Source organism: Ictidomys tridecemlineatus, chromosome 7 (genome assembly GCF_052094955.1).
Source record: "Ictidomys tridecemlineatus isolate mIctTri1 chromosome 7, mIctTri1.hap1, whole genome shotgun sequence".
In the NCBI taxonomy this organism is placed as follows: domain Eukaryota; kingdom Metazoa; phylum Chordata; class Mammalia; order Rodentia; family Sciuridae; genus Ictidomys; species Ictidomys tridecemlineatus.
Window position 1 is genome coordinate 189,968,414 of NC_135483.1, and position 13,432 is coordinate 189,981,845.

General features: G+C 36.8%; 1 protein-coding gene and 1 pseudogene across 23 annotated transcripts in view; one reads left to right on the plus strand and one right to left on the minus strand.

Moving 5' to 3' along the window:
* Positions 1-13,432, minus strand: part of Trip12 (thyroid hormone receptor interactor 12) — a 150,889-nt gene that overhangs the window by 96,001 nt on the left and 41,456 nt on the right. The gene's annotated exons all lie outside the window — the stretch shown is intronic.
* On the plus strand, positions 6,144-7,016 carry LOC110598252 (uncharacterized; annotated as a pseudogene).

The following is a 13,432-nucleotide window of genomic DNA, read 5'->3' on the forward strand; positions in this document are numbered from 1 at the left end:
ATAAATGACATGCTTATAGCATGGCTGAGGCCCTGCATTCAATCCTAGCATCCTTTAAAACAAACAAACAAACAAAAAAAAAACACAACAATTCTAACCCACAGGAGACAAAGGAGACTTAAAACTTTGTACAAACTGAAGAAAGTAGCTAGTTACAAATAGGTAATTCCTTATTGTAGGTTTAATGTTTAAATTTGATAGGCATGATGGCACATGCCTATAATTCCAGTAATTGGGAAGATGAGATGAGAGGATCACAAATGAGGCTGGCCTGGGTTATATGCTTTCAAGATTATCTTATAGCCAGCCTTAGTAGTTTTCCACAATGTTGACACATTTACTAAAATGGGGAAAGACCTTTGAATTAAAGAGGAAGATGTGATAATATATGAAGATTTTACAACATATTCACAATAGATGTAAAGGTTTACCAACAAATATGTTCAATTCATGACAGCTCACAGAAATATGTATAACACAGTCTAGTTGCTCTCTTCAAAGAGGACACAGTCTCATAAGACCAAGTGATCTACCACCAGGTACTTTGACTAAAGTTCCCAAGAAAGGGAAAAATGACCTCTAACAAGAGAATACAGGTTTTATAATCCAAGCAACTTAGCAAGACCTTCTCTCAAAATTAAAAATAAAAAGGGTTGGGGATGTGGCTCAGTAGTAAAGCACCACTACGCTCTATATTCAGTACCAAAATATATATATATACCATACAGTTAATAAAAACAGTGCTTGCTTGGCATGCCCAATGCCCTCAGTTCAATCCCCAGGTCCACAGAAAAGAACAGACACGATCAAGAACCATCCTGTGACCCATGTATTTTAAATGGCTTTGGTAATACATGAAGACCTTGTGAAAAAACCTGAGGATGTGGCAGTTACATAAATTTTAAAATATGCTAACAATTTCTTAGCTTATATTTTGTTTTGATTGGTTTTTATATATGCTATATTTTTTAGGAAAGCATGAGTATCAATAAAGAATCTGGTTTTTTGCAACTTTACTGAATAGTGCACCATTTTTAAAGTTTACACCAAAAATCCTGCTTATGACATTTAAGTCTATTGTAGTGGTCATATTCAATGAATTCAAATACAGAAGCAAACACCTGAGTACACTGTCATCTTGTATTACCATACCCAAGCATTCACAGTCTACTTAGAAATTATTTGGTTATCAATTCTTCTCCTTTTGTTTACATTTATCTTTGTAAAATTCTAGTACCTGATACTGGTATTTCTAAACAATGGGTAGGTAGGCAGGCATTTTATGCATTTCTGAACTCATGATTTACATTCTATTATAATCATTACAAACAGGGAGCACTGATCTCCAAGAGTTGAGAACCACTATACTAAAACTAGTCACAACAGATGTAAAGGTTTACCAACAAATATGTTCAATTCATGACAGCTCACAGAAATATGTATAACACAGTCTAGTCACTCTTTTCAAAGAGGACACAGTCTCATAAGACCAAGTGATCTACCACCAGGTACTTGACTAAAGTTCCCAAGAAAGGAAAAAATGACCTCTACCAAGAGAATACAGGTATTGTAATTCATGCAGCTTTTAAGCCTGGCCCTGACAAAGGAAGTGATACAAAAAGGAGTGTTCCAATCAAAAGCAGTATACCAAGACAAAAGAAGAGATCAAAAACTACAAAACCCACATGTCACCTGGCAAAAAATGATATGAATTGCCCTGAACAAAGAGATCTATAAGCAAACAAGGCTGAAAGAACAGGCTAAGGCTAGACAGGGAAAATTTCTGTCTGTATTACTGAAGGATCTCTCTTTTCTCTGATGATTTACAGTAAGAGATTGACAGGGCAATGTGCAAAAGCAACATATCGACATGTTCAATGACCTGGGTACAATGAGTATGCATGAGTAAACTGTAACAACTTTCATTTTTATGGAAAGAAAACAGGTAGAGAGATTGTACAGAATCAAAACCATGGGGGAAAATATTCCTTAAAAGGCTGGAAACTTTAAACCCAACATTTGAAAAGTAGTGGGAGGTAGGGCAAAAACAGCTAAATAACCAAAAAGTGATTGGTGATAAATCAGTGATGCAGTACTCAATAGCTCATAAACTAAAATGACTGACAAATGCCTAGGTAAAAACCTATTCAGATGACCACAGGTTAAATTTTGTCAATATGCTAACATATTACATTTATATTAAATACATTATCAAACTTAATTCTCAAATGACACCAAAGCATTTCTTATTCCCATTTTAAGGGTGTGAGAAGGGAGGCTCTTGCCACACACACAGCTCCTAGGCAGGAAAAGGGAATACTGAACCCAGGCATTTAACTCCCTAAATCTGCAACAGCAGGGGTTGGGGATGTGGCGCAAAGGGTAGCGCGCTCGCCTAGCATGCGTTCGGCCTTAGTTCGATCCTCAGCACCACATACAAACAAAGATGTTGTGTCCGCCGAAAACTAAAAAATAAAAATATTAAAAAAAAAAAATCTGCAACAGCACAGCTAAAAGTAGAGGCTCAGTAGTCAAAACAAAAGGCCTGCATCTACAATTATTAAATTCTTCCTATCCATTCTGTGTATAGGTCAAAACAAATGACTTAAGAGTTTGGAGATGCTATATGAGGTAGAAAAAAAGTAGGCTTTTTCTTTAAATCTTCTATTAATTGTATTTTAAGAAAGAAAACAGCTTTGCAAATGTGATGCAAAGACTGGTTAGTGTTAAGAAGCACTTGTATATATTCACTTTTTGGTCACACTGAACCTTTCCAGGAAGACACTGAGTATGGAATACTGTAAGAATGAAAGCAAATCCTCAGCAAAGGACATGAAATAATCTATGAGAGCTCAACACTTTAAGTTAATACATTTTTATGATGTGAATTATAGACTCAACTTCACCTGCCCTTTTTTATCTTTTGGGGAAAAAAATAGAACTTGGGGCTTCACGCATGCCACGTAAACACTATACTAGTCCGTTCCATCTCCAGCCCTTCAATTTCACTATTGTTGATTAAAGCAGGAAATATAAATGGCCAAGAAAACTTTTTAAATGTTAAGGTATTATTTAGTAGGTCCAAGAAAAGATTTGAATATGGACACTGTTAAAAAGCAAATGTTTACAACTTCCATCTAGAGGAAAGTGGCCTCTGTTCCTCTGTAGACCAAGGCAACCATGCCAGTGTTTAACACAATGCAACAATCTTGCCTCTGGGCTCCAAGGCTAGATGGGACAGACTAGCTTTCTCAGCATTACCAAAGCAGTGTTTCAAGTGGAAAAGTGTGCCCCTATGTTTCCACAGCTTAAAACTCCACACTGTACAACTGTAGCACTGAGATGTCCTAAAACTGAACGAAGCAAGCTACAAGTTACTCAGTCAATTCTACTATAAATTGTTCTTAAAAGGGTTCAAATTCAGGGCTAGGGATGTGGCTCAAGCGGTAGCGCGCTCGCCTGGCATGCGTGCGGCCCGGGTTCCATCCTCAGCACCACATACCAACAAAGATGTTGTGTCCGCCGAGAACTAAAAAATAAATATTAAAAATTCTCTCTCTCTCTCTCTCTCTCTCTCTCTCTCTCCTCTCTCACTCTCTCTTAAAAAAAAAAAAAAGGGTTCAAATTCAGTTATAAGAGACACTGAAGTCACGTTCACATCACATCATGTCTCCCCCAACACTCTTCTCCCTCCCCAACCAGATGAAACTTGAATGTCCATTCAAATAAAAACAAAGGACAGAATAAACAAAGAGAAGGAATAAGTAAAATTTGAAAGGCACTCATCCTGGTTAAGTAGGGGGGAAAGAACACACCAAAACTATGATATGTTTTACTAAGCAGCATTTTAAGAAAGCAAATTACCACAGATATGCAAATAAAAATGCAAAATAATAGTTAACCTGTTATAGGTATATCACAAGTATTATAGTTCTCCTATTTCCAAACAAATGATAGGTTTCTACTTGTCAAATCACATAGAAATCATGTGTAGCCATTTGATTTGCTTTGGTCGAAGGAATGTAAGCAGAAATGAATAATTTTTATGGAGGATGCTGTGGAGAGATGGAGGTTTTTGTTTTTTTTACCACCTTCTCTTGCCTCAGCAAGGAAACTAGCAACACACCAACAATCACAGAATCTTAAGGTTCAGACATGGAGTACAGCCTTCAGCTGATATAAGATAAACAACTTATCAGTCACTAGCTTATAAACTACTAATGTTTAGGAGCTGTTTGTTCTAGCCCACCTTACTACATAGCCCATTTTAACTATCTTATTTCAATTCTGCCTTCACTCCAGTTGATCAAGTTTTGTTTCCTGTACAAGGAATTTAACTTTGGGACACTCTACCATTGCGCTAAATCCCTAGTCCTTTTCATTTTGAGACAGAGTCTTTGCTAAGTAGCTGGGACTTCCTTGAACTTGCAATCCTCCTGTCTCAGCCTCCAGAGTTGCTGTAATTTCAGGCTTGTACCACAATATCCAGCAATCATTTTCATTATCATTTAGGATACACACACACACACACACTCTCCCCCACCCCCGCCCTGCTCTCAAGCTCTCATATTTCTGTGCCTAGAAGTGCCTTGAAAACAAATCTCCTGATTTCTAACCAAAACTAGTATTCATTGAACACCTAGAAATAAAATCCAAACTCTCTAAGTAACTAATAAATCCCCATCAAGTAAATACAACATAGCCTACATGTGACTTTTTAAACACTACTCAGCCTTCAGAGTCCAGATCAATAGGTTACCACTAGAAAAGTTTCTCACCTGACTGTCTCTAGTAGCAGCTTGCATGCACCTTTCCCCTACCAGGTTGAAACTGCTTATGTCAAAAGATACCGTATTCTTATTTATGTAAGTATAATGCTTTAGGAAGCATTGCACATGATATTCTACAAATAAATGAATATGGTCTTACATTGACTGTCTATTTCAAGTGTATTAAGGTAGGATTCTAACCTGCAAAAGAAGTTTAATTAAATTACATATCTCCAGAATCAAGACAGTAGAAAAATTAAGCCTAAAAAAGCAAGTGTTCACCCAAGTTCTAAAGAACTGTGGAACTGAAACTTGTCACAACTTTAATAAACACATACTCTCTTAATACCTTTGCTATTCTCTGCCAGCCCATCTTCTTTTGTAACACAGGAAAAATGCCAACTGCCAACTTTGGAGTCACATCTTCCCATGTTTGCAAGCAGAAAGGAAAAGGCTAAAGCTTCCAATTTTACTCAGCTTTTATCATATAACGACACCAGTCCCATCACTGTGCTCAAAAAAATGAGGTATTGTACATTCTTCCCACTCAAAATCTAGGCAATGGCTACTCAGAGAAAGACCATGGGAGATCCCACAGAGAAGGACTACTATTATAAGAAGAAGAGGAGATAGAACATCTACACATACACCCATGCAAACAGTATAATGCTTGGAAAAACTCAAAAGAAAGAGAACTTGACCTATTGTTGAGAAGATGAGAGACCTCAAGTTAAACCTAGAAACACCCAGCAAAGTGGCATATAACAGCTCCAGTGACTCAGGAGACTGAGGTAGAAGGATCTCAAGTTAAAGGCAAGCCCAGGCAACTTAGCAAGATATGCTCTCAAAAATTAAAAGGGTTAGGGATACAGTTGAGTGATAAAGGCACCTCTGGGTTTAATCCCCAATATCAACAAAAATAAAAATTTAAAAAGCCTTAACAATAACAAAAGGCACAAAGAAAGAAATGAGATGTATAAATAGACAGCAAAATATGCTTGATAGGATGTGAAAAAGAGGAGCATGGACATAATAACGACAAAGAAATACAATGGAAGCAGCCAGGCAGATATCAAGTCTGTCTGTAGTTCCTGGTACATGGTACCAAAATAAATGTGTCAAAAGCAGTTCAAAGTGCTGTGGGATTTCTGAGACTGGAGCAGGGTTAAGTATAGGCCACATCAAAAGAAATTTTGTCTGAACCTTGAAAATCCAGTAGCATGTCACTAATATAAGGCCTGGATATAGAAGGCAATGATGCTTTGAAGAGTAGCAGGACAGGGTGTATATTCTTGAGAGGGGCTACCCACAATCATCCCATCTTGATGGTTTCTGCAAGTGTCTGGATGTCCTGCTTTCCCTCCTGCTGTGATCATGGCTGAGAGTGCACTGCTACCCACCCAGATGGACCAGGGAGACTGCTACTATATGTACACTGGCCATTTCTCAGCACTTCAAGCAGAACACCAAGGAGCTTATGATCACCTAGATTCCGTGGGAGTACAGGGGGGGCCCAGCTCTTTCCCTGAATTCTGGGCAGCTGTAATAGTTTAACTTTCAAGGTCCTGTTTTTCCCTGACTTTTCCAAGCACTGCTACTAGTTGACCTAACCCATGATGCCACCTTCAACTGCTACTGTTAAGACTCTATTGGCCAGCTACACCTGGCTGCTGAAGGCCTGGTGCCAACATGGGGACTCCTTCCTATACTTTGAGGCCACTGAACTATCCTTTTTATCCATGGACCACCATAAAGGAGGAAATCCAGCTGGTGTGTGAGCTGGGCATGCTTGACAAGCTCTCCCTCGAGCCACCCTAACTGTCCTTGCCACCCTCACCTCCTATGCCCAGTATGCAACACCAGCAGACATGCCCTTCACTCAGGGTCTGCAGAAGCACGTGCTGAAAGTGGCACCTCCAGATCTACGGTTCTCACTAGGGGTTCTCACTGGTCAGCCTGCTGGCCAAGGATATGTTGATGGCCGTGCTAGAGATCCAGACCACTGTTGATGTGGGTTTGCTCTGGCATAGGAGCCAGCCAAGCAATGCCAAGCTCATGCTGGGGCCCAACACCAGGCTGGCTGCTTAGCCATGATATGCCCAGGGATAGGGTAGACAAGAACCCCACCAATGTCCTTCTGGAGCTGTACATCAAAGAAGCCAAGCCCAGCCACAGCCAACCAGTCTCTGGGCTTCAAGAGGAGCAGCTGCCTCCATCCCCCACTCTAATCAGGCCTTTGGGGAGTAGCTGCCCATGCACCATGACTAGCCCAGTCCTGCTAATGAGGACAACCAGTGTTCCCAGTGGATGGGTTGGGAGGCCAAACTCCAGAAGAACTGCTTTCAGCCTAGAGTTCGAGGGGTAGCCTTGGCCTGTGCATTTCCCATCTAGAGCACTCTTACAGCATGTTCAGGAACCCTAGAAGAAGAGCTATCCTTGTCCCTGGCTACTCCTGTAAGCAACACTGACCAAAGCATGAAGGAAAGTGAGAGCCACAAAAGCAGCCATTTGCCAATTGAGCCTTGGAGTGGATTGTGCCATGTTGTTCATCTCAGCCTGGCAGCAAGGTGATCAAACACAATAGTGGACCCACACCTCTGCCTTTTGAGTGCCAAAGCACTATAAGTCAAGTGGAAAACCCCATGGCCCACAACTAATAACATCTGGTTTTTACATTTTTTAAGGTTTTATTTATTTGTTTGTTTTTAGTGGTGCTAGGGATTTCTTAAAGTTTTAAATCCTATATTTTTACTTAATATTTTATGTTAGCATATATGATACTTTGGTTTTGGTAAAGGTCACTGCCCTTTGTAATGGTTTAACTTTCAAGGTCCTGTTTTTCTCTTTCTCGTAAAAAAGAACTCTCTTGTAATAATTCTATTTTAAAGTGTGCTTTGCTGAGTGATCCCCAAAGGAGGGGCTGCTAGCAAGCATAACGAAACAGAATAAACAAAACATAATGAAATGTTCTTCTCTTAAAAAAGAAATAAATGTACAAGGTGCAGTGGTGCACACATATTATCCCAGCAATTCAAGAGGCTGAAGCATGAGGATCACCTGACTCAGCAACCTTGTTCTAAAATAAAAAGGGCTGGAGTTATAGCTCAATAGGTAGTAAGGCATCCCCTGGGATCAATCCATAGTACCCTCATCCAAAAAATAAATAAATGTATTCAAATAAAAATTCAAAGCTATGATGAATGCCCAATTATCCAAATCTCCTGTCTTTAAAGACTCAAAAGTCTACCCTTCTATAAATCTTCTTTATCCTTATAAACAGATGGGAATTATAGGATTCAAGTCGCCACTTCCTACAGGTTGTGAGTCACCTGTCTTCTACCCTTTAATTCCTCTCTTGCTAAATAATAAGACTGCCTTATACTTCTCCAAGTCAACCTTTAGGGACTTGAACTATAGTTTTTATACAATGAACCAATAAATATCAGCTGAACAAAATAAAAGGTCAATTCTCCTGTAGTACAAAGAGAGATAACATGTGAGAATCTTTACATAAAAAAGTATTCTGGGAGGGGGGAAAAAAGGAAGACATGACTATTAGGGAAGAAGAATAGAGTTTGGGGTGGGGTGAAAAACTGGGAAATGGGTAGATACAAATAACATATATACTTATATAAAACTGTCACAATGAAACCTATTTCTTTGTACAATTAAATGCACTAATAATTACTTTTTTAAAAAAGAGGGAGAAAAAATTGTATCCCCAGCTAGGCCTGGTGGCACAGGCCTACAGTCACAGCTACTTGGGAGGCCGAGACAGAAGAATCACAAGTTGGGTAATGTCAGCCAGACCTACCCCTTAATTCTATTTTTTTCAATGTTTAATCTCATTACTAGGGAATAAAACTTAATGAGTAAAACCAGTAAAACAAAACTTTTGAGTTTCACACTAGTAGAAAAATACAAAATGGAGATAACATGAACAATTTTAAAAAGCACTACTCTTTGTGATGGTGATAATGTAAACTGGAGAAAAAAGATTAATGTAAAACAAGTTGATCATAAATATCTCCCTTTGAAAAAGCAATTTCACTTTCAGAAGCTTATACTGCAGATACATCTCCCTTTGAAAAAGCAATTACACTTTCAGGAATCTATACTGCAAAGACGTCTGAAATACAAACAGTTAAGCATGCATGAGCAAACAACTTTTCCACTGTGACTATTTAGCTATCTCAAACCTAGAAATGTAATCATGGTAAATCCATATTCTTCAGTTATGGTTCACCTATAAACATTACCAAAAGATCATAAGAACATAGGCAAATGTTTATGTTACCATGCTGGGTGAAAAGAGCAGGAGAGCATACTATTATGTATGGTGAAATCATCTACATGCCAAACTGTATTTCAAAGATAAATAAAAAGCAAAATGTTAAGTAAGGGATTAACTCTGGAAGGTATACATCTTCTTGTACTTTCCCATGTTTCATCCCTTTGAAACACTTTTTAAACAAAAATAAAACTATTTCTTTGTATACAATAAATGCTGATTTTAAAATCCTCAGCTTTGAAAAAATTAATGAAAAGCCATAGCCTATAGTTCTCACAAGTAACTTTGACACAGTAATTAATAATTATTACATTTTTGTAGACAAATTTTTAAAGGAAATAAGGGGTTGGATGGATTACATTCAATCATTTCCTTTCACACTTCAAACAATTTCAATAGACTATAGTCAAATGTAAAAATAACTCATAATGAACTGAGAAGAATTATTATTTTTGATACGGAGAAGGCAAAGAAAAAATAGACAGTGATGTAGACTTGATTACCTAATTTTATAAACTTCTATAAATTAAAACAAAACTTAAAAATAAAATTAAGAAAAAATATTTTGGCAAAGTCCCCAAGGGTTACAATTAAAAAAATAAAATAAAAAAGAAGCATCTCTGAAATTAAAACTAAGAATACTAACAAATAACACACATATAATAAATTAAAATGACCAAAATGTGGCAAGATTTTCAATTCTATAATAACTAAGGAAATGCTAAGTTGAGCGAAAGGAATCCTTTTTTTCTGCAAACTTTTCTTTTAAAAAACGGTAAGCTCAGGAGGGATGCTGGGGAATGTAAAAATACATAACAAATCCCATCACTATGTACAACTACAATACACCAATAAAAATATGAAAAAACAAAAAAGGTGCTATATTGACTAGGATTTGTAGAAATGAGCACTCTCAGAAGTATTAGGAGTATAAACTGATCCCATCTTTCTTAAAGACAATTTGGCAATTCATTAAGGGTATTCATAACCTTAAAGCCTATAAATCCATATTCAAGAATTTAATTGAAGCAGAATCTCACTCAAATGTAACAAGAATATCCATATTTCTTACAGCAAAACACTTGAGGAGCCAGACTAGAAGTCCAAATTTGAATCACAGGCTTTCATATCAAAGAAAATTATGAAGCCATTGAAAATTCTCATGTAATAATGTTATAGAATTGCAAAAAAATAGATCTAGTGACAACTGGTTACTACATTATCTCTACTATTTTAATGTTGAAGTATATGTACAGAAAAATTATTACAACATGGAGTACAAATATGAACCATGGTTGTCTGAGTGGTAGGATTCGAATTATTTAATTTTCCGAAGCTTCTCAATTTTCTCTTCTCCATATACTACTTTTATAATATTAATGAGGTACATATACAAAATGGAATATTACTCAGCCTTCAAGAATGAAATTATGGCATTTGCAAAGTAAATGGATGAAGCTGGAGAATATCATGTTAAGCAAAATAAGCCAAACCCAAAAACACACCAAAGGCTGAATATTTCCTCTGATAAGCGGATGCTAATCCATAATGGGGGTGAAGGGAGGGATGAAGGAACTTTGTATTATGCAGAAAGGGGAGTAAAGGAAGAAGAGAGGGTGTTAGGATTAGAAGGACAGTGGAATGAGAAGGACATTATGACCCTAAATATATGTATGATTACATTACTAGTGTGACTATGTTCAGCCAGAAGGGAAGCTGTACTCCATTTGTGTACAATGTGTTAAAATGCATTCTACTGCCATGTATGACTAATTAGAACAAATTTAAAAAGAAACTATCACTATGTGAACTTTAAGCAAAATTGCTATAAAAGTGAATTCAATCCCACCACTGACATTTGAGGAAAAACAGGTGGAAAGCACATAATATAATGAAAAAACTAAGGGGTAACCTACAAATACCTGTGCTAGAGGTGGAAAAGGCTAGAAGTATCCCTGAGAGCAAGCCAACAGAGAAGCAGTGGAAGGTAGTGATTTCCTAAAGAAGAAAAAGAGAACAGAAAAGAGAGGAACAGATCAGCTATCATCCAAAAATTCACAGAGAGAAAGGAATGAGAAAAATTATAGAAGAGGAGTAAGATATCTAGTTTAATTACAGATGGTAATGATGGATGAGTGAAAAAAAGCAGAGGGGAATAATCATGAGAGATTAAAATATATTCCAAAGATTCTAATTTCTTTTATCTTTGAATAATAATTTACATTTATCCCTAGGAAAAAATAAGTGACCTTGATTTGGAAGAAAGGTAGGAGTGGTCAGCAAAGGGAGGCTACAAAGGCAGCAGAGCTTGATGCAGATATGGAAAACAGAGTAGATCAAAAATGAATTAATTCAAAAATTCTAGGAGTAAAACCTACTTCTTTTTCCACTTTTACTGGTTTATTATAAAGGATATTTAAAACCTGCTTTTTAAATCCTAACCTGAATAAATTAACACTCTTCAGTTGAAAGTACTTTATCCTCTATTCTAAGTCCTTCATTATATGAATCAAGTGGTCTGTGTAGTGAAAACAGGTTGGCATAATGAATGGCAAACTTTCATGTCAAGCAGTCTGGAAGTGAGTCCTGACTACTGACTGCACATGGGTGAGGGAGCTTCTGCATTTATAAGATAGGGATTATATTTAATAAATAGAAACCCCATATTGGTACACAGAGTTTCTGTGAATGTTAATTAAAAGAATATGTTCAACAATCTTTTAAATATAAAATACTTCACTAATGCTACTGTGGTAACATCCTGTTACAATCATTATTTCAATCACTGTTGGTTATGTATCTTTACAAGCAGAGCCTCTGTTTTCAGGAAACAAAACCACCATAACAACATTTTACTTAGGAAAGCTGACTAATGGGAATCACATGAAGAGAACGAAAATATAGTCATAAAGTTTCTCACCCAAATAATCCAAATCCTTTCATTCCCAAAAATCACTGGAGAAGTTTCTTAGATATTAGGTTAACAGATAGTATACCACATTCTATAGGGGCTGCAAAAGTTAGTCTGGAGTCTGAAGAGAAGACCTTCAAAGTCCCTTCCCTGCTCTGAGATTTTACTTTCAGAAAAACAATTAAGAAGGCAGAATGATATTCTAATACCTTCTAATTTGCATTCTTAGTTAAATTTGATAAGGTTCTTTGGCCCAATTTCTTAGTTTCTGTATCCTGATAATTATCCATATACAAAAATTGGGGGGGGTGTAAATATCCAAAGTTACTACTAAATTACTAAACTGTGCTGTGGCCACACAACACAGTTGAACACAAAAATTTGAAAAGTCAGGTTTCAAAGAACCTTTTTTTTCTCGTTTGGTGGTGGTACTGGAGATTGAACCCAGGAATACCAATGCACTAAGACAACCCAAAATGTTTGTCAGTTCATGTGTAATCATCCAAATACAATCTGAAGATAAATATGTATAAAATTAGTTATTCAAAAGATACAAGTTATTTATGTGCACACATATGCACATATAGACATAGTTTAAAAATTTTTGCCTGAGAAGACATATTGCTGTATTAATAGTGACCACATTATATGGAATGTGGAAATGTAATTTTCTGTATTTTCAAATTTCTTCAAAATGAGTATGTAGTACTCTTTATAATAAATGGAAGGAATGTTTTTTAAAATCATCATAAAATTAAGGTGGCTACTTCAAAAAACAATCTGAATGTAAAAAGCTAAAGTTTTCAGAATAGTACTCTCCACCAAGCATGGTGCTAAAAGCTCAGCATAAGTAAAGCGATAATCTGGGTTAGTGGTATGATTCGGTAGTAGAGACCTTACCTCCCAAGTAGAAAGGGGTGGATTCCCAGAATCCAAAACAAAACAAAAATATTTATAAAAAGCTGGGCAGAGCGCACATGCCTATTTAATCCCAGCTACTTAGGAGACTGAGGCAGAAAGATGACAAGTTCCAAGCCAGCCTCAGCAATTTAGTGAGACCATCTCAAATTAAAAAAAAAAAAAAAAGAAGGGAGTGCGATGGTGCACGCCTGTCTGTAATCCTACTGACCTTGGGAGGGAGGCTGAACCAGGAGGATCACAAGTTCAAGACTAGCCTTGGACAATTTAGCAAGACCTCACTCAAAACATGAAAAGGGCTGTAACTCAGTAGTCAAGACTCACCATATTATTCATTCCCCAGTGCCAGAACAAAAAGACAATAATCTTATAAAATAGTTATCTCCATTAACAGACTAATAAACTAAGATTTCCTGAAACCCACATACAGAATACTCACAACTATTTAATGGCAGAGGTAGAAATCACATAGAATTGTCCTACTCCAAAGTCCACTTATTAACCACTTAAATAGTCTGATGTTGCTATGGTATGTTTCAATTT